This window comes from Capsicum annuum, chromosome 6 (assembly GCF_002878395.1).
Source record: "Capsicum annuum cultivar UCD-10X-F1 chromosome 6, UCD10Xv1.1, whole genome shotgun sequence".
Classification (NCBI taxonomy): Eukaryota; Viridiplantae; Streptophyta; class Magnoliopsida; order Solanales; family Solanaceae; genus Capsicum; species Capsicum annuum.
In genome coordinates, this window is record NC_061116.1 from 208836112 (window position 1) to 208859748 (window position 23637).

A 23637-nucleotide genomic window follows, 5' to 3' on the forward strand; every position below is an offset into this window, starting at 1 on the left:
ACAAAACTTGTTTGGAGATAGAGGAGAAAAAGAGTGAGGTGTAGAGGAAGAACAGTAGAACAAGAAGGAGGTAGATATAAAAGAAAATGGGATGTTCATTCTCAGGGTTGAATGAGCTATACGATGTTATTAATGGTGGAAGTGATGTGTGGATCAACGAGAACAGATTCAACATCGTTCGGCAGCTGGGTGAAGGTGGTTTTGCCTATGTCTTCCTTGTTAAACAAGTTCTTTCTGACACTTCAAACACTGGAATTTCCAAGAAATTCAAACACCCTTCTCACATCTCAACTAACTTATTAGGACTTCTGTTTTTCTGACTCTTATGACTTGGCAATTGGGTAATGTAAATTTCTATGGCCCACACCATTAGTTTATTTATTGGTTTAATAATAATTGAATAAGTTAAATCCTTAATTTATATGAAAAGTTATCTAGTAGGATAATTATTGACTCCTAGTAAGATTGTATCCACAATTACTCACTCCTAATAGGATAATGATTGTATCCACCAATTACGTTGATGGAACGGGAAAACATAACTAACTATTCCCTATTATAAAAAGGGGTCCTCTCTCTTCCAAAAGAAGAATAAACTCTATCATAATTTATTCTGAAAAGTAAGGTTACGAGAGAGAAACAATACGTTCTGCTCTTAGTGTGCTTCCGCTAAAACCATGGAGAATTCAGCTAAGTAATTCTTTATTGAATTACTGTTATTATGTGTATGTGAAAGTTCAACATTCCTGAGTAATTCATAGAATTATATATAAGATTGAATAAGTTTATATAATCCGTTTTATGCTTACATGTCGTATCAAAGCAAGGTTTTCGAAACTAGTGATTTTTCATTAAAATTAATGTTTCTCCAAATTTTGTGAGTTTTTATGTTTGTTAGAAATTTCACAGTTACTGAATAATAAAATTTGATGGGTACCCATTAGTCAAGGTATAAAAGAAATCATAAAATAGCATTGTTTCCTTTGTTTAAGTAATCTGGAAAGAGAAAGTTTGTGGAAAATTATTATATGTGTATAATTTTTATAATTTGAGAATGACGCCTGGTCCCATAACGTACATATAGCACAATTAGAAAAATAACTTAAGTTTGTTCATAGAAATACACTATTACGTTAGTAATTCTTATGTTGAAAGGATTTCTTAATAATAATAATAAAAGGAATGGAATTTACTGAAGTTGGAATCTTTTCTGTTTTATATGGAAGTAACTCATGTTTTGGTGGAGTTTTATTTAAATAGTGCCTATTTTATTTTTCCTTTGATATTATATTATTTTGAATCTTTTGGAATCATATATGTAAGATTCGTTAATCACCAAAGTGGTCGAATCTTTATGAAATTAATTCCAAAATAAAGGTTAAAGTTTAAATTAATTACCCATTAATCTTGATGCTTATAATTGATCTAATAATTATGGGTAAATTAAATTTTTGGTCATAAGACATTTGTGGATCGCCCAAAGGTTGATTGTATGTTCGTACGACCAATAAATATTAAAGAGATAATTTTGATGTATCGTTAGTTTTATTTATTTATCCAAAGATGATAAATATTATTAATTGATGTATTAAATATTATCGTTTTGTGTTAAATATATTTTTAAGCATCATTATGTTTAAAGTTGTATTTTGATGTTTCGCCCAAAGGAGAACATCAATATACATTTAAGTAAGCCATTTCTGAATTTGATGTGTAACTCAAAGTACTAATAAATGAGCATATTTTACTTGCAGCACTTGCCCTTCATTCGTACTCTGCCTCTGTTACGACTTTTAACGGACTTAACTTTTCAGATTGGTGCGAACAGATCATATTCCATCTTGGAGTTTTAGATCTTGATGCTGCACTTTACTCTGAAAAGCTAACTACTACTACTGAAGCTAGCAGTTATGAAGAAAAATCTTATTATAAGCACTGGGATCAGTCTAACAAATTAGGCTTAATGTTTATGCGAATAAATATTGCGGGCAACATTAAGACTACTCTTTCCAAAACTGAAAGCGCAAAAGAACTTCTAAAACTTGTGGAAGAGTCTTCCCAAACTACTGATAAGTCTCTTGCTGGGACACTAATGGGTACTTTGACCACCATGAAATTTGATGGTTCACGTACTATGCATGAGCATGTCATTGAAATGACAAATATAGCAGCAAGACTTAAGTTACTAGGAATGGAAGTGGAACAGAATTTCCTTGTGCAGTTCATTATCAACTCATTACCGTCTGAGTATGGTCCTTTCCAAATGAGCTAAAACTCCATAAAACGAGGCTGAAGAATCAAGGAACCCACTCCATTAATTATATAAATCATCAAGGAGCTGAAAAGAAAGGAAAGAAGCATGGTAAGAGACAACAGAAGCAACTTAATGTTAATCATTCCTTATCTCAAGCACATAAGAAAGGGAACAAGAATGGAAAGTGTCATTTCTGTGGAAAATCTGGACACTTTCAGAAAGATTCCCTGAAACGTAAGGCATGGTTTGAGAAGAAAGGTAAGCCTTGTGCTTTTACATGTCTCGAATCAAATTTAACTGAAATTCCTTATAATACTTGGTGGATTGACTCTGGTTGTACTGTTCATATTTCTAATGCTATGCAGGGATTCCTTACAATCCAAACTATAAATAAGAATGAAAGATTTGTTTACATGGGGAGTAGAGTGAAGGCTCCAGTTGAAGCTGTCGGGACTTATCGTCTTATTCTCGATACTGGACGTCACTTAGATTTAGTAGAAATTGTTTATGTTCCTTCTCTTTCGAGAAATTTAGTTTCCTTGTCTAAGTTGGATAAGACTGAATATTCTTTTAATTTTGGTAATTGATGTTTTAGTTTGTTTAAGAATAATTATCTCATTGGTACTGGTACTCTTTGTGATAATTTATACAAACTGAATCTCGATAATCTGTTTGGCGAAATACTCTTAACTCTGCATCATAATGTTGGAACCAAACGAAGTTTGATCAATGAACAATCTGCTTACTTGTGACATAAACATTTAGGTCACATATATAAAGAAAGACTGAAAAGATTAGTTAAGAATGAAATTCTTCCAGATTTAGATTTTACTGACCTTAATATTTGTGTTGATTATATTAAAGGAAAACAAACAAAACACACAAAGAAAGGAGCCACAAGAAGCACACAGCTTCTTGAAATTATACACACTGATATATGTGATCCTTGTGATGTCACATCTTTCAATAAAGAAAAATATTTTATCACTTTTATTGATGACTTTTCATGTTATGGATATATCTATTTGTTGCATGAAAAATCTCAAGAGATTAATGCCTTAGAGGTATTTATTACTGAGGTTGAAAGACAATTAGATAGAAAGGTGAAAATAATCAGGTCTGATAGAAGTGGTGAATATTATGGAAGATATGATAAAAGTGGACAACACCCAGGTCCATTTGCTAAATTTCTCAAAAAGCGTGGCATATATGCTCAATACACAATGCCTGGCACACTACAACAAAGTGGTGTGGCAGAAAGGCGTAATCGTACATCAATGGATATGATTAGAAGTATGTTAAGTAATTCATCTTTACCTCCTTCGTTATGAATGTATGCTTTAAGGACAGTCGTTTACTTGCTAAATAGGGTTCCTAGTAAAGCAGTCCCAAAGACACCTTTTGAATTGTGGACTGGTAGGAAACCTAGTTTGACGCACCTGCATGTTTGGGGTTGCCCGACAGAAGTTAGAGTATACAATCCACAAGAAAAGAAACTGGATTCAAGAACAATCAGTGGTTTCTTCATTGGTTATCCAGAAAAATCAAAGGGGTATAGATTTTACTGTCCTAATCATAGTACGAGAATAGTAGAAACTGAAAATGCTAGATTCATTAAGAATGGCGAAGTTAGTGGGGGTGAAGAACCACGTAATGTGGAAATTAAAGAAGTTAAGGTGCAAATTCCTCTACCCTGTACTTCTTTTAAATTTGTTGTTCCTGAAGATGTTGTACAACAAAGTAATCAATAAGAACAACAAATTAATATTCCTACTAATGAAGCCATAATTGATGAACCTGTAGTAGATGAATCACAAGAAGTAGCATCAAGAAAATCTCAAAGACAAAGAAGATATTCTATTTCTGATGATTATTTGGTATATCTACATGAGTCAGAAACTGACTTGAAAATTGATGATGATCCAGTTTTATTTTCACAAGCCATTGAAAGCAACAATTCTGATAAATGGATAAATGCTATGAAAGATGAGTTAAAATCTATGGAACATAATGAAGTTTGGGACCTTGTTGAATTACCCGAAGGTTGCAAAAAAAATTAGGTGTAAATGGGTCTTTAAGACCAAACGCGACTCAACTGGCAACATCGAACGTCACAAGGCTAGACTTGTTGTCAAAGGTTTTACTCAAAAGGATGGCATTGACTATAAAGATATATTTTCACCTTTCTCTAGAAAAGATTCACTCAGAATTATAATGGCCTTGGTAGCTCATTATTACTTAGAGCTACATCAAATGGATGTGAAAACGACCTTTCTAAATAGAAATTTGGAGGAAGAAGTTTATATGAATCAACCTGAGGGGTTTTCTATTAAAGAAAAGGAACACATGGTGTGTAAACTTTAAAAGTCAATATACGGACATAAGCAAGCTTCCCGAAAATGGTATCTTAAGTTTAATGAAACAATTGTCACCTTTGGATTTAAAGAAAACACTATTGATTGGTGTATATATCTGAAGCTCAGTGGGAGTAAGTTTATTATGTTAGTCTTGTATGTTGATGACATCTTGCTTGCTACTAATGATCTTGGTTTGTTTCATGATACCAAGAAATATCTCTCTAATAACTTTGAAATAAAAGATATGAGTGAGGTATCCTATGTGATTGAAATAGAAATATTTTGAGATAAATCACACGGGCTGTTGGGATTGTCTCAGAAAACCTATATTAATAAAGTATTAGAGAGATTTAGAATGGAAAAATGCTCATCAAGTCCCGTTTCAATTTAGAAAGGAGATAAATTTAGTCTCAATCAATGTCTAAAGAATGACTTAGAACGAAAGCAAATGAAAGATGTTTCTTATGCATAAATAGTTGGGAGTCTTATGTATGCCAAACATGTACAAGACCAGACATCAGTTTTGCTGTTGGAATGCTGGGTCGATATCAAAGTAATCCTGGAATGGATCACTGAAAGGCTGCAAAGAAAGTATTGCTATACTTACAAGGAACGAAAGATCATATGCTCACTTATAGAAGATCTGATCATCTAGATGTGATTGGATATTCAGATTCAGATTATGCTGGTTGTGTGGATACAAGAAAATCCACATTTGGATATTTGTTTCTATTAGCTGGAGGAGCAATATCTTAGAAGAGTGCGAAGCAGTCTGTTATAGCTGTATCCACTATGGAAGCTGAGTTTGTGGCATGCTTTGAGGCCACAGTACAGGCTAATTAGCTACGAAACTTTAGTTTAGGACTTGGACTAGTCGACAATATAGCCAGGCCACTGAAAATTTATTGTGATAATACAACCGCAGTATTCTTCTCTAAAAATGATAAGTATTCGAAAGATGCTAAGCATATGGAATTGAAATACTTTTCGGTTAAAGAAGAAGTCCAGAAACATAAGTGTCAGTTAAACATATTAGCATCAAGCTTATGATTGCTGATCCTTTCACGAAAGGATTACCGCCAAAAACATTTATTGAACATGTTGAAAGGATGGGTCTTATTGATAGCAATGAGTAATTTTATGTAAAGACTTTATTATGTTTATGTAATTGACACTTTGAGCTTAAATTATATATATTTCTGTTGTTATCTGTTTTCTCTTGTATACATAATATTGTGAATGATGATGACAGGTTCTGACTTAGATAAGGTATTCTAAGTATTATCGTTGGACCCATTATGTATTTGAAAGGTTATGTTAGGTAATAGACTAATATTGTAGTACATGAAAGGAACTATGTCAAGTAAAGGGACGTACAACCGCCATGACTCATTTTAGTTGATTTATTTAATGATGACAAATGATGTTGGATTTAACGTTAATTGTGCACATGATTGACGTAAACATTAAATCATTAAATTAACATTGTGTGTGCCAAGTGGGAGAATGTAAATTTCTATGGCCCACATAATTAATTTATTTATTGGTTTAATAATAATTGAATAAGTTAAATTCTTAATCTATATGCAAAGTTACCTAGTAGGATAATTACTGACTCCTAGTAGGATTGTATCCACAATTACTGACTCCTAATAGGATAATGATTGTATCCACCAATCACGTTGGTGGAACGTGAAAACATAACTGACTATTCCCTATTATAAAAGGGGTCCTCTCTCTGCCAAAATAAGAATAAGCTCCATCATAATTTATTCTGAAAAGTAAGGTTAAGAGAGAGAAATAATACGTTCTGCTCTTGGTGTGCTTCCGCTAAAATCATGGAGAAGCTCTTGGTGTGCTTCAGCTAAAATCATGGAGAATTTAGGTAAGTAATTCTTTATTGAATTACTGTTATTATGTGTATGTGAAAATCATTAAGTTCAACGTTCCTGAGTAATTCATAGGATTATATATAAGATTGAATAAATTTATATAATCCGTTTTATACTTACAGGTAATTCATAAACAATGAAACTTTGGAGCCTGTAATAACTGGTAAAGTTGTCGCCATGTGACCACGGGTTCAAGCCATGGAAACAACTTCTTGCTGAAATCCAAAGTAAGGTTGCATATAATACACCCTTATGGTCCCGCCCTGTTGGGTTATTGAGTTTGTTTCCCTTCCTATGTGGATAAATGAAGCCCAATTTGGACCAACCCATTTTTACCCATAGGCCCATTACTATGGAGAATATATATTGATCTTTTTAGGTTTTATTCACCATCACAAAAAGAGAGTTTCCAGCAGCCAAAGAGAGAAAAACAAAGCTCATTTTCTCACCTAAATTTCAGCCACAGCTGTCAACTTCAAATTGCGATTTCCGCTTCGTTTCTTGTTCGATTGAGCTAATTTTTGTACTGCTTGTTCCTCTCATCTCAATCTTTGATTAGGAACTGACGGAGCTTGATTTGGTGGCCTGTAGCTCCTGTTCTTTATTTCCGAACAGTAGCTTCATTTTTTGTGCTTTCACTCCTTTATTTCTCTAGTGTTTGGTGCTGTGGTTTATGTATTGTTTATTGTTGTTTGGCACTTTTTTTGTGTCCATTTTGGAGGACAATATTGTAACTATTTGGTGATTGTAGTTGAGATTTTGGTCCCGTGGTTTTTTACTCTTCACACCGAAGGGTTTTTTTATGTAAATTTGGTGTCTCAAGTGATTGTCTTTATTCTTATCTTGTTTCATTTGGTTGATTTGTTTGTTGTATATTACTCTATTTTTCTTGGGTTTATTTTTCTCCTCTTAATTCAAGTTGAAAGAGAAAGTTTAGTTTGAGTATTTTTCGCTGCTACCCTGTCGGGCTCTTTGATTGTGTGCCCGTCTTTCGTAACACGCCCTTTTGCATAACATGTACTTTAGTACATCGTATTGCCCTTTTTATGCATTAAGCTGAAAATAAATGATTTGGCAAAGATTGCTTATTAAACTCCAAAATGCATAGATTCCTTGAATGCAACTAGACTTTTCACTAAGAGGTTTCAAAATATGAAAAAGGAAACACATGAAGAAGCCTGATCAGGGGTTCAATATCAACTGCATATACATGAAAAATATTTTCAATTATAAATAGTGTAAAATGAAGCCATTGTTGCAGTTTATTTCCTTTCTTTTAGTATTTCTTTGTCTCTAGGTGGATCATTTGTAATTACTTTAATGCGTTAAGGAAAATTCAGCAATACTTTCGGTCAGTCACTTAGGATATTTTGTTTCCTTATGAGCTTGGTGCAATGTGACCATGAATTTGTTCTTTTTGGAGATCCAAGGTATAAGCCTTGTCTTGTTGTATGTAGTTTCCACGTTCAGTTATTCTATATTAAATTATTCAAAGTTTGTCATTTTTACATGGATTTGGTGATTGTATGATGTTCAAAATTCAGTCTGAATGTGTAGTTGATGGAACTTATGCCATGAAAAAAGTTTTTAGTGAACAACTGGAGATGGTGAGGGAGGAGATCCACGTTTCATCTCTATTTAGCCATCCCAACCTGCTTTCTCTCTTTGATCATGCTATCATTTCGGTCAAGGTAATTGCTGCAAGTGCCTTTGGTTTGTGTTGATTTGCACATGGAACTAAAGTGTTGCGCTTCTCTCTAATCACTCTGATTATCTGTTAACTACAGGGCTTCAAACAATTAAGTTGTGGAAGAATTAGGTTGAGATTGCACTGCCATGCATAGCAGGTGACACATTGCACAGTTGTTTATCCGTAGTACTGGATGGGATATGCACTTAAAATGCATGTTCGAGTTAAGATATATATCATGAACAATATGGAAACAGATCGAGTAATCTGTTTCTTTAACCAAGAAAAAGCATTTTTATGTCACAAGAAATTGATGCTCCTACACTTTGTTTTGGATAGGTGGAGAACGGTGTCACGACCCAATTTGTCAAGTCGTGATGGCGCCTACTTTATCCCTCTAATAGGCAAGTCAAGCCATAGCCCGAAATAATAAATAACGGGCTAACAGATAGAAACCATATAAAAGATCGCGTATAATGATAGCAACAATAATAACAAGTAACAAACAGAAAGTAAAAATATCTCATATACTAAAACGAGGAATGGAAAAGGACCAAATACACAAAAGAATCCCTCCCAAGATCTGGCAAGGTCAGTACTAGAGCCACTGCTAAAATATACTCAGAGTACTAGACAAAATTCCAAATTTACTCAATATATACAAGCAGTCTCGAGTACAAAAGACTAAACCAGAGTAGATAAAGAAGGATCAGCCTCGGACGACAGTAAGCTCACCCTGGTCCGAATCAATACTTAAAGGTTGGAGTCACGTCAATGACGGCTGCTAATACTCGAATTTGCATTGGAGAAAAGATGCAGAAGTGTAGTATGAGTACCAAAGCAACGGGTACTCAGTAGACATCATTGGCCAACTGAGTTCAATACAGAAACAGTATGACTACAATGCAAGGGCGTAATATGAGTCACCAGTAAACAGGGATGGAAAGGTAAACAACTACAAAACTACGCAAACGCTGTAAAGGAATAAATATAAGCGACACAGAAAATAAATAACACAGTAATAATAGACAAATCAAACATAACCTAACTGGCCCCCATAAGCCCGCTAGGCACACAACACAACCTAACTAGGCCCCCATAAGCCTGTTAGACACACTGAATAAGACAATTAACCCAATCATACCCCCATAAGCCGGTGGGACACACAAGTAGCAATTAAAGAAAATAAATGTAAATAATCTGTAATTCAGCCAATCCTAAGAAATCATGATAGTCATCCAGATGTGCATCGGACTAGAACCGGCACCAATGGGTAATAACGAGAGGCCAGATATATAGAACTCATAATCAGATGCCGGACTCGAACTGGAACTCAGAGTAACCATAATAATTAGATGCCGGACTCGAACCGAAATGCATAGTAACCATAATAATCAGATGCCGGACTCGAACCGAAACTCATAGTAATCATAATAATCAAATGCCGAACTCGAACCGGAACTCATAGTAACCACAATAATCAAATGTAAATGTCTAAATAATCATACGCCAATTTTAATTAAAAAAGAATAAATTCAAGATTTTGCAATTTAGTTTCACGTCCTAAAGTAATAGATGTTATATTATATCAAAAGATAATACTTCAATATTTCTAGAACGGGGTCCTAATCCGGATAAATAAGACAATTTATATAAATCAAATAAATATGCATCTACAAGCACCTATCCATAGCTAGCATAATAGTTTACAATTTCAGTAAATAAGTTCAATCTAAAAGTAGGGTAAACTTAGCCTACCTGGACGCCAAAGTTACAATATCTTTCTGCGAAACCTCTAAATAGTATCCCGCTAGAATTAAAATTTAAATGACATCAAAATAATATATTCCTCAACATCTCTTAACTTATATGTAACTTTATAAAGCTAACCAAGAACTTTAACTAAATTTCAAAAAAAAAAAAGAAGAAACAAACCGAGAAGGGCCAAATATATTCGAATATACAGCTATGGACGTGTATATGCATGAAAAATTTTATTGTGAATGAGATATGCCAACTCATAATTGTAGAGGCGTTATCTAATTGAAAAGTGGACTGTCGTAGTCCCACACTCCCACTGATAAGCAAAAGAAGGGATTCCTTTCATTTCTTTTGTCATTTACCTCTATTCTTTTCTCTTTTCTTCTAATCCTTCATTTTTTTTTTTCCCAATCTTCTTCCAAATATTTTGTTTATTAGTTTTATTTTAAGCTTTTTAAAGAGGTCTTATAGAAAGTGTTCATGTATTATTTTTGTAACATAATTTGAAATATTTTTTAATTCAAAAAATTAATTTTAAAATATGATTTGTAATTATTTTGGTAAGCTTATTTGATTATGGGAGATTTTTTTTTTTTTTTTTTTTATATGTAATGAATTTGATCGATTTCTTTATAATCGATACATGAGTTTTAAGTAGAATTATTAATATTTTATTTAAATTTTTTATTTAAATTAAAATTAAATCAATTTAGCTAATTTTTAATTATTTAAATAAAATAAAATAAATATAGTACACATTTATCAATTTCATTGTTGTTTTGATTTTTTTTTTAAAGTAATGATATTTATCTCTTTTTTTCCTTTCATGGAAAAGAAATTTCATTAGTTGCTAACTTGTAATTGTGTGAACTATCCTTTTTTATTATGATGACTATAATTTTCTTTTAATTATGAATAATATCTTAGGATATGATATTTGATTAGGTGAACAAAGTTTATAGGAAATATAAAAATATCTTGGTATAAATCTCATAATTTATTTTTACATAAATTGACTTGGAGTCATATATTTCTTTTAAAAACGTGTTTGAGCTAGATTTATTAGTCTGTTAAAATAAAATTAACAGTAATAAAATTTTGATAATTTTTTTTTATAAAATATTTAAATTATTTATAAAATTGATACTTTTCTATTTCATATAAATAATTATAAAATCACCATCAAAGAATGTGGTGCAATATATGGACAATTCTTCCCTTAATTAGAGGTCTTGAATTTGAGTCCTGAGTATGAAAAAATTCTTAGTAAGGAGCGTTATCCCCTGAATGAGCCTCTATTCAACATGAACCTGGATTAATCAGACTCTAATACGGCTACGGAATATTGAATGAGAAATCAAAAAACTAATTATAAAATCAATCAATTCAATTATTATTATATTTAAAAATTTTAAATTAAATCACAGAAAACTAATAAATATATCAATATATTTAATTAATTTAATTTTTATTCAATTCACGAAGGATAAAAAAATTATGCCCTGTGAATTGATCTAATGTTGATGAAAAAAAAAAGATAAAAAAGGTGAAAAATGAGAAAAAATGTGGAAGAGGATAGCCAGGGGGAGAAAAGGGTGGGTTTATATTAAGAAGAAAAGTGGGCCCCACGTTATAATTCAATTTCTTGCACAAAATTATAGTTTCTCTCTCCTCTTAATAGTTTTAAATTAATAAAATGAATCCCATAATCTATGTGTCAAAAAATAGTGGAATCACATACTACTTATGTCTTCCATGTAATAAGTGTGTCTCACTCATACTAAAATTTTCCAAAAGGTCAAATGATACCACATTGGCCTAAGGTTTGAAGACAAGTGGCAGTAACATGAGGTCCATCATTTCCCACGTGTTTGGTGATATTTCCACATCTAATAATTTTTTTTACACTGTATACATATTCGGATATGATATAAATTCATGATAAAATAATTACAATATTTTAAATATGTCATAATTAATTAAAAAAAATTACTTCTAACAAAACCTCTATTATATAATAATAATATTTTGACATTTCTAAAATTACTATCTTCGTTTAAAAATATTAATAAATCATAAAAGGTGATATAAATATATCATCACTTAAAATTTTTTATCAATATCAAAAATATTCTATAAGTACTAAATTATATTTCTATCAATATCAAATTAAATAATTCACAATAGATTTAAATAGTACTACAATTATATAAAAATATAAAAAAATGACCACGAATATACCATAATTAATAAAAAATTATTTTTTACCCCCCTCCCAAACAACGGGGCCTACATAGCCGAAAAACTTAGCGGTGGGTGCAGGAATGAGTTCGTTGTCTCCTACGACAAATCTCCCGTATATACACAGAGAGAATGAACCCAAAACAAGAGTGACTTCACCGAACAACAGCATAAATGCATAGGAATAACCATGTGTGCCGATATCATTATAACAAAAAGCAGTAGATAGAAGGAAAAGAACCAACCCATGATATTAAGAAAAGAGCACCTCTTGTATAGATATTTCCTCTGTCAGAAAGGAAAGTGAACAATCTGGGACCGGGGTTAACAACCATTTCTAGTTCGAGCTGGATATCAGCCATTATTGTCGGAGTGAATGAAAATTTGGCTGAAAGGACTATTGAGTTGGATACAGCGAATGAAAATTTGGCTGAAAGACTACTGAGTTGGATACAACAAATGCCTCAGTGAACAGTATAACTAAACAAATTGGTAATTTGAATGGTTAGTTGAAGGAAAAGAGTGAAGAAATAGGTAGACAGAAAGATATATTAGAGGTAATGGCTATGTCCTTGGAAGGGAAGGGTAAGGTTGTTGATAAGCTGAATGAAGGTGGTTGCTGCTAGAGAATTATCAATAAAATTATCAACAACATTACCCTTCTCTTCCAAAGACATAGCCATTACCTCCAATATATCTTTCTGTTTACCTACTGTTGGGTTCATAGTATATAAATGAAGTGTGAATAAAAAAAATGGAGAGAAAAATAGTGGAAGAAAGAAGATATCAATTTAGAAGGTATACTCTCAAATTGAAAAGTCCACTAATTCTCCCACATAGGTGGAAGAAGGGAACTTGGTAGTGTTTATATTAATGAACACTTATTTTATATGATAAGTGAGGCAAGAAAATAGAGATGCTTCGCGCCGTCGTCGTCCTCGCTCGGCTTCTGATTCGGCTTTGGCTTTGGATTTGGCAAATGATCGATCGATGAGATCTATCTTTTTGGACAAATTTTATTTGATGATCCGAATTTACCAAACAGTAAAACGCAGCAATGTGTTTCGATTCTCCATTTATACATGCATGCAGTTTTTCGAAACAGTGCAGTGCTGAAACTAAACTGATGTATTGTTTCTGCAAACAGATTCACTGTTCTGATGAACAGATGCACTATTTTCGTAAACAGATGCACTGTTCCAGTGAACACATGCACTGTTATAGTAAACAAATGCACCGTTCCAGTGAACTAATGCACTGTTTCAGCAAACTGATGCAATGTTTCGATGAAATGACACAATGTTTCACACGAACTAGTATGTACTGTTTCAGCAAAATGATGCACTGTTTTAAGTAAACAGACATGCATTTTCACAAAAGTCACACACCTTTAAATTGAACCAATGCCCCCTTTCTGAAGAGACATCTTGTGGCTATATAAATCTGGTTTCATCCACGGGTTTTAAGATAGAAATTTTCAGATTACACAACTCTTCTTATCTTCAAAATACTCTTTGTGATCAATCAAACTGTTGAGTGCGTTCGAAGAATCCGACTATTTGAGGTACCGCTATAGTCTAATTGAAGGCCATTTTATCCTGGGAGAAAAAAATCCACAACCTCGGGTAAAGTGAGGGGAATTATTTCCTTAAGGAAATTGCGTGAATTCGGACGACTTAGCCTTATTCATTTCTGTTTCATCTATTTTTTCTGAAAAATAAAGTACACCTCTTGGAAAGGACATTTTGATCTTATGTTGAGGGTATTTGATATACTTCATTGTGTTCTTGTTTATAAACTTGAACTAGTTGAAGTTATTAGTCTACTATACAGATTCTGCATACTCGAATATATTGTGGAAATAACATCTACTTCTTCACTCTTTTTCTTCAACTGACCATTCAGATCACCAATTTGTTTAGTCATACTGTTCACTGAGGCATTAACTGTATCCGACTCAGTAGTCCTTTTAGTGAATATCCAACTCAATAGTCCTTTCAGCCAAATTTTCATTTGTTGTATTCAACTTAACAGTCCTTTCAGCCAAATTTCCATTCGCTGTATTCAACTATTTTTGCTTAGAGAGATGTACTCTTTTTGTTTCACTAGATTTTTTTTTCACTGAGCTTTTTCTAATAAGGTTTTAACGAGGTACATTATCTATCAATTAGATATTAAAGTGAAGTGTTATAAATATATTTACATTATAGTGACTATCAAGAATATAGATGAGATCTATCAAGATCTAGTTGATAGATCTATCAAGATCTAGTTAATAAATCTATCATAGATCTAGTTGATATTTATCAGGATTTGAAGTATCTGTAAACTAATTGTATTTTCCTAGGGAAAAGGCATCGTTTCCACCCTAAACTATATCCGAAAAGTCTAAGCCACACCTAAACTATACTAGTGACCTATTACACACCTAAACTATAAAAAAGTGAAACTATTACCTCCCCGCGACACTCATTCTAAGGCGCGTTGTTTACACTCGTTTTAGGCGCGTGAAAAGCAGAAAGGGAAATTAAAAGTAGATTAAAACGCACACCTATCATTATTCAATTGCATTTTATCAATCAATTATATTTAATCAGTTTTTGATTTATATTTCTATAATTTTTATTTTCTTTCTTTACCTTTTAATTTGTTTTCCCTTTTCCTTTTTTACTCTTTATCTCTAACTTCTTTCTTCTTTTCTCATTTCTTCCTCAACTCCATTTCTTATTCCTTACCTTCTTTCAACCTCCATCAATTTATCAATGAATTCACAAATTCACTTACCCTTTTGTTTTTTCTCCTTTATTATTACAAGTAGGAAGAAATTTGTTATTAGTGTTATGTCCTTTTGATTTTGTTAGAACCAAATGTGGGTTACTCAATTTTGGCCCCAACTAGAAGCGCTTAAACAGTTTCTGCTTAGAGCAGTAATGGCTTTTGTTTTGTATTAAGTTTTTAAGACATACCTTTACTTAATATAATCCCACCAGTTACCAAAAAAAATACGAGTTGGATTCGAACCCATAACCCACATTTCAAGATACCCACATTTCAATTTTTAATTGATACTTCTCTGTGAATCTGGGTATTATTTAGACGAAATTTAGTCAGTTTTAATTTAAATTAGATTGTGGGTTTTTCAAATTTTATAAAATTCGATTATGGGTATCTTGAATTTCACGAGTTGGATAGTGGGTTGTTCGAATTTTACAAAATTGAAATGTGAGTATCTTGAATTTCATGAGTTCGATTCTGTGTTTTTTGCATTTTACTGAATTGTATTGTGGGTTTCTCGAATTTTGCAAATTGAATTTTAAATTTATCGAATTTTATGAAGTTGAGTTATGAGTTTCTTGCATTTACGAATTGAATTGTAAATTAGTTGAATTTTATTGAACTGAGTTGTGGGTTTCTTGAATTTTCAAGAATTGGTTTTGTGTTTGCATTTTACGGTCTGGGTTATGATTTGCTCGAATTTTATCGAATTGGGTTGTGGGTATCTAGAATTTCACAAAAAATGGCGAAGATTGTGAAATAGTGAAAGGATTGAAGTGATTTTATTTGTCGGATTCGGATTGCTTTGATCTGATCGAATCCGTTTGTTTATCAGTAAATGGGCTTTGCCCAGGTTTTAACTAAAAGAAGAAGGATTGAAGGAGATGATAATTTTTAAAATTCACTTTTAAGAAAGAAAAAAAAAAGGATTTAAATTAAAAAGAAGAAAGAAAAAAGAAGAATTTATGAAAATAATAAATTTATTATTTTTCCGGATGATGCTGAAGTGGTGCTGATGTGGCATTGACGTGGCAGCGCGTGTAAAACACCACACAACATACAATTGGTGTAATGCCTGACAGGGCGTAAAAAGTATCACTTTTTTATAGTTAAGGTGTGTAATAGGTCACTAGTATAGTTTAGGTATGACTTAGACTTTTTGGGTATAGTTTGAGATGGAAACGATGTCTTTTTCCTATTTTCCCATAAAGAAAGTCTCCTCTTCCTTCTTCCCTCTTTATTCGTCTTGTTATTGCTTTTATATTCCATAACTAAGTGTTTTTGAAAATAAATTTTTTCTTACAAACCAAACACAAAAATAAGTAGCAAAAACATTTGTATTTTTCCCTAAGTAACATGAGAACATGCACACCCTACTTGAGGTACAGCTTCAAATAAGTGAAGTAAACAAAACGCTTACTTGTGTATGGCAGACCAAGAGTGAAAAACTATTAAGCTAAAATAACAACGAAACGCAAAATTTGTTTGGAGATCAGAGAGGAGAAAAAGACTGAAGTGTAGAGGAAGAAGAGTGGCAGAACAAGGAGGAGGTATATTATACAAAAGAAAACGGGATGTTCATTGTCAGGGTTGAATGGGCTATACGGTGCTGGGGATATGTGGACCAACGAGAACAGGTTCAACATCATTCGGCAGCTGGGTGAAGGTGGTTTTGCCTATGTCTTCCTTGTTTTCTGACACTTCTAATCCTGGTGTTGCCAAGAAACTGAAACACCCTCCTCACATCTCAGGTATATATATGTAATTCTTGTAATATATGTGTAATTCTTGTTATAGTCTGACAATTGGATTTCTTCTCTTTTATGGGATTTCACCGTAAATATTTGAAATTTTACACCTTCTGATTAGTCCTACTAGTTATGATGGGTAAGTTCAATATCAAATATTGGAATTTGGAGCATTGAGACTTTTCTTTAACCCGAGTCCTGATGTTTCCATTGACTGGTCATTCATAAAATTTGAATCTTTGAAGCCTTAGACATGTGACCTCGGTTCAAGCTGTGGAAACAGCCTCTTCTTGCTGACATGTAGGTCAGGCTGCGTACAATAGACCCTTTTGGTGGCATAGCAGGCACCTTAGGGCATCATACTGCCCTTTTTATGCATTGAACTGAAAATTAAATGATTTGACAAAGACTGCTTATTTAACTCAAAAATGCGTAGATTCCCTGAATGCAAGTAGGATTTTCAGTAAGAGGTTTCAAAATATGAAAAAGGAAACACATGAAGAAGCCTAAGAGGGGTTCAATATCTACTGTATGTACATTAAAAATAATTTCAATCATGTATGAACAGTGTAATTTTCTACTGAAGGAGGTTCAGATGAAGCCTTGACTTGAACGGGCTCCGCCCCTGTTTGGACATTTAACTTCTAAAGCTCTGTGCAGGTGCTTGAAATACAGCACATTTAACAATCAGGAAGGAAAATCAAATTAAAAAACAAAAGAAAAAGAGAGCCTTTCCAGTTCTATTAAGTAGATATCAAAAATAAGCAATTGTTGCAGCTTATTTCCTTTCTTTTTGTATTTCTTTGTCTCTGGGTGGATCATTTGTAATTACTCAAATGCGTTAAGAAAAGTTCAGCAATACTTTTTGGTCAGTCACTAAGGCATATTGTGTTTCCGTATAAGCTTGGTCCAATGCGATCATGAATTCGTTCTTTTTGGAGTGCAAGGTATAAGCTTTGTCCTGTCGTTTTCACGTTCACTTGTTCTATATTAAATTAATCAAAGTTTGTCATTTTTACATGGATTTGGTGATTGTATGATGTTCTAAATTCACTGTCTGAATGTGTAGATGACGGAACTTATGCCATGAAAAAAGTTCTTATTTAGAATAGTGAACAACTGGAGATAGTGAGAGAGAAGATACGTGTTTCATCTCTATTTAGCCATCCCAACATGCGTCCTCTCCTTGATCATGCTATCATTTTGGTCAAGGTAATTACTGCACGCGCCTTTGGTTTGTGTTGATATGCACATGGAACTAAAGTGTTGCGCTTATCTGTAATCATTCTGATTATCTGTTAACTATAGGGCTTCAAGCAATTAAATTCTGGAAGTATTAGGTTGAGATTGCACTGCCATGCATAGCAGGTGACATATTGCACAGTTCTTTATCCTTGGATGAGATATGCACTTAAAATGGATGTCCGAGTTAAGATATATATCATGAGCACTACGGAAATAGATCGAGTAATCTATTTCTGTAGCCAAGAAAAAGCACTTCTACGTCACAAGAAATTGATGCTCCTACATTTTGCTTTTAGATAGGTGGAAAACAGTGTTCCTAGAAACTTCACTGCTTGCAGTGACAAAGCAATACAAAGTGAGGGGTTATCACTTGATGAGCGAAGCCATGTGCTTCAGAGAAGCGTCAACTTGAAACAATAACACACAAAATGATCCTAATGAGAGGCGATTTCGTTTAATCTCAAAAGTTTGAGTTGGATTAGCATCAATATTATTGTAAAATGGGAGCAAAGAGTAGTTCTTTGAATTTCAATAGTACTATTTATAATTGTTTGGTATAGTTTTAATTTTCCATAATATGTGTTCTTCACTTAAAAGAAGTGTGTGCTTCATTTCTAGCCCATGGACTTTGTCACTTCTCTGCATTTTTTTTGCTTTTAAGACCACTGGATACACTAAACACGAAGTAGCTTGAACATCCATGTAAGTTGCCGAAAGAAGTATTCTCCTCTAGTTCGTTTCTTATGTAGAAGGGTGGGAGGGGGCTATGACTTGAGGTTTAGAAGTATTTACACATTATTCTTCAACCACTTTCTGCTTCTTGGTCATGATACTTACTTTTGACAAGCTTTCATTTTTCATTAATCAAAAGACACGCCATTTTTGTGTTGAATGTTTTATTCATGCTGCTTTGTGTCTTCCTAGCTGCTTTTTCAAACTAGGATATTTATCCATATGATTTATTTGGATAGGTCTCAAAGATCAGTCTTGGAAACATGAGGCTTATCTATTATTTCCAGTCCATTTGGATGGGACATTACTGGATAATGCCAAGACGATGAATGCTAAGAAGGAGTTCTTTTCCAAATTCCACTTCAGATGTGCTTCAAATATTTCGTCAGGTGAACAACAACTAGTGCATTTTCACGGTTTTTTGGGATTAGTAAAGGGAAGGGCTTGTACAACTGTGATGCCAAGAAATGCTTTGTTAAAATTTGAATTTGTACAGCTTTGTGCATACTTTTAAAACCGAGAAAAGGACAGCCACCACTGGCAACATTAATGGATTTTGGAAGTGCACGTCCTGCAAGAAAGGCAAATTTGTTCTCGTTCAGAGGCCCTTCAATTGCAGGTACTTCTGGGTTCTGATTCTTCTATTATGTAGACGTATATTATGCTCTTTGTATTCCTGTAGGCTTCTCATGTTTGCTTTTTCTGAACCTGGCGTAAGTGATTTTCTTTTGCTTCGACATGCAAATTACAATTAAGTTGTAACGGGGGTTATCCTCATCATTGATTTCTGTTTTTGATATTTTTTTATGTAACCATTACTTGCATTTTCTCTGGTTTCAATTTCTGGTGCTGGTTATGTCGGAGTGGACAGCTGAGCATGTGTCAGCACCTTTCCGAGCAACTGAATTATGGGATAAAGCCAATGCGACATTGATGAAAGGACTGATATCTGGTCATTAGGTTGCACTTTATATGCAACAATGTAAGGCTTCTGTATACTCTTGTGCAGATAGTTGTTGCTTTTTCTGTGCAACAGAAAATACAATTTATTTGCTTGTTTACGTAGCTGTTAGTTACTTCAAGATTGTCCAATAATTTTATGTTTGATGTGAATACGATTGGTGAGCCTACTCATCTCCACCATTGAATTTCCTGCACTTGACATGCATCTCGTGAATTTAGTATTTAGGTGTTTCATGCTTGTACCGAGGTGAGATATGGTCTTGTGGTGAGCTGCCCTGTTTAATAGGTGATTAGTTTCTCTCTGCCTAAGTCTTGATGGATAGAATTATCCGATACCTGTGCTATGTGGTGCTCAGTGGAATAGTTGATGTATGTGCAAGTTGGCTTGGGCACCACCATCATAGCATGACCACCATACATTGGAGTGGGGGATCGTGGAGCAATGGTAAAGTTGTCCTCATGTGACCTATAGATCACGGTTTTGAGCTGTGAAATGGTTATTTATGCTTGCATTAGGGTAGACTGTCTATGTTACTCTCCCTTGGAGTACGACCCTTCCCACAAACCCTGTGTGAACGTGGGATGCTTTCGTGCACTGGGCTGCCCTTTTTAATGTATGAACTGTTTGCATATCTATGAAATTGGTTTTCCTGTGGTCATTTTCAATAAAAAGTAATCAAATTTGCACTACATGGGTTTTATCTTCAGGTATGGTGTATCTCCTTTTGAGTATGCACTTGGGGAATCTGGTGGAGGTTTGCAGATGCCCAAATAAAGTGGCTCCGGAGAGGTCCTACACCAGTTCGTCACATGGATGCTTTGGCCTCAACCAACAGTTGGACCTTGCATAGATGATATCCTAATTCATGTCGACAAATTGGTCACGGGAGGAGATGCATTGGGTTAGTTACATATGCATGCTGTAATACACCATATGTTTGCCCTTCAACCATTCACCTTCTCCTGTCACAATGTGATGGAAGAAGCAATATACATGTAGCAAGATTTCTTTTTGGAGTTCTCTGTAGTTTCAGATTGCTGTTGAGTGTTTCTAGTTTATTTAACCAGCCTTTCCAGCATAAGGAATGGTTCAATTTCAGCATTATGGAGGAACACTCTTTTTGTTTCTTTGAGGGGTAACTAAGTCTTCCATTTCATTAATTACCTAGCGACGATGTTACAAAGGTATCCCATCCATCGCCAAGGGCTCAAACACGAGACTTCTAATTTAGGAAAGAACCATGAAGATATCCTGTCCATTGAAACAACCGTTAAATATAAGAAAAATTCATGTCGCATATATAAGGCCCATCAGGGGAGAAGCGCTCCGACAAAGTTTCTTTCATTTATAGGATTCAAACACGAGACATCTGATTTAAGGAAGAACCATGAAGATATTTAATCCATCTCACCATAACCCTTGATGATGGTAACCTTATATACTGGTATACTTCCTAGTAATTAATTACCATTCAAAAATCATTAATACAATTGTCAGCCACTAGTAATTTGATGCTTATTGCTACGTAATCTCCATTTCTGAATAATTTAACATGAGAGCTTAATATTCAGATTCTGTTACCCTTCTATAGTTAAATATTGTCAGTAAAATTCCTTCTCTTTTTGAAAGTGAATCAAGAAGCTACAGTTCTACCTTTTCTTTGCCCACATCTCATATGGGATAAATTGAATTTTTAATTCTAGGGGATCTAAACAGACCACTTGAATTTTTAATAAAACACCTAATGGATTATGGATGAGTTTAATTTCCTGAAAGTATAAAGGAAAAGAATATAATTGCCTATATTATATTTGATTAATTTCATTAATATTCTCCACAAGGATTTAAACAAATATATAACACGTGATATTTTGAACCAGTTGAAGGAATAAAGAGGAGCAATTAGCAAAGGCCAAAGGCTACTGAAAATTCTCAGCGTATGAAAATGTAGGGAGAATATTAACATACCACCTTTTTATTTTAAACATGTAAACGAGGGTTATTATTTCTTATCTCTTATCTTTGTTATGCTATATAACCTGTTTCATGTCCCATTATAACCTTGGTATATTATTCTCTATCTTGAGCCGAGGGTCTATCGGAAACAGCCTGTCTACTTCCTCGGAGGTAATGGTATGGACTGCGTACATTTTATCCTCCCAGACCCCACTTTGTGGGAATATACTGGGTCTGATGTATGTTGTAAACGAGAAATGGATATGGCTACTCAAAACATTAACTAAAAACTTATCTAAAAACTTAAACTAGGGATCATTTGCTATCTAGACTAAATTATTTCGAAATTATAGGCTTGGAATTATAATTTTTTGATTAATTTTTCCAATATGAGATGCAGAATAAAATAATCTCAAGTTGACAATATTAAATATGATTATTCCAATATTAAATATGGTGTTAGATTTATACCATGTTTGACAGATTATACAAATTTATTTCAGAATTAATTTATACCATCACCCAGCAATAGATTAAATTTAATACCAAACTTAATATTGAAATATCTCACCTTCTCCCGCGTATACGAATGAACAGTTACAGATACGATCTTTATTTTTTAAGTCAACTACGGCATAAAATTAAAGGTTCACAAAAGAAGGATTATGGGAAATATATGATTCTCCCAAAGAGATCAGACGAGTTAAAATATTCTAATATTCTCATGTTAACTATATTATATTAAAAAAAACGTGCAAAAGAAAAATGCTTGACGCACCAAGTTAATTATTGCACGTAGTTGGATGATATGATTCTTTCTTTTTTTTGTATCACAATATTCAATTGGTGGTTCATTGTCTATATATAAAAACAGATTATTGAGCCAATTTTCATCATCATAAATCAACACACACACACACATACACAAAAAAAAAAACAAATGCAGCCAGGTGCAAAGTGGGAAGAAGTGAAGTTTATGAACACTTCAGCAGAATTATGGAAATGGAATACCCCAATTCCATATTTATATTGTGGTGTTGGTTTTATTTGTGCTGCCATTGCATTCGCAATTTTCTATCGATTTCAAAATCGTCAAAATTCAATTCCAGAATTACAAGAGCCAGAGGTAGTACTGGAGATTGATGAAGAAAAGAATCAAATGCATGATCAAATATGTGCATTAGATGCAGAGCCAAAAATAGTGCTAGTCATTGTTGGACATGATAAATTGCCTTTGTATATTGGAAAGCCTACATATAATACTTTTTCTTCAAATGTTTCCCAACAAGTTTAGTTTATCAGTTCTTTCTCCTTATTATTGTAACATGTAAATTTTCGGTACAAACTTTTAATTAGTTAATTATATTATGTAGAAACACGAAATGGATCCCTATATATGAGTTTGATATTCAATTTTGATTTGTGTTTACGGTTCTTTTAGGGGGCTATGAGTTTTGAACACATGACTCTGACATCTTGTGTGCTTTGGAATTGTGTTGAATTATGTAATGATCAGTAATCAATCACCTCATTTAAAAGCTTAAACGATCGTGAGAGAAAATCACGGTTAATTATAGTGTACCATATAGTGTTATTTTCTTTCATGGTACTCAAGATTGCTATACAAATTGCATGTAACAATATTAGTGGGAGGGAAAGTTTCACAAGAAAAAGGCAGCAACATCAAAAGATCTCTCTAATCACATAAAGCTGTTCACACAACTACTTTAAGTTACATGGGAGGAACCATAATTCATGTCTATAATGCCCCATCATATGTGAGTGGACCTAACAAAAACAATTATATACTCTTGTGGGTAATTCTTAGGCACTTTACATCAAACCAATTCAACTTATTACGAGGGGTGAATGATGATTTTAATGAAGTGAAAATATAAATTAATTAATCATATAGTTAAAGTGACTAGTCTATGTAAAAATACATAGCATATATCTATTTATTTGATATAACATATATGTTGCAGATAAGCTTTTATCGTCAAATTAAATATAACGGGTACA

At 33.3% G+C, this 23637-nt stretch overlaps 1 pseudogene; it reads left to right on the top strand.

The window, feature by feature from the left end:
- Nucleotides 1–86: 86 nt before the first annotated feature.
- On the top strand, nt 87–20760 carry LOC107855378 (annotated as a pseudogene).
- The last annotated feature ends 2877 nt before the right edge of the window (nt 20761–23637 follow it).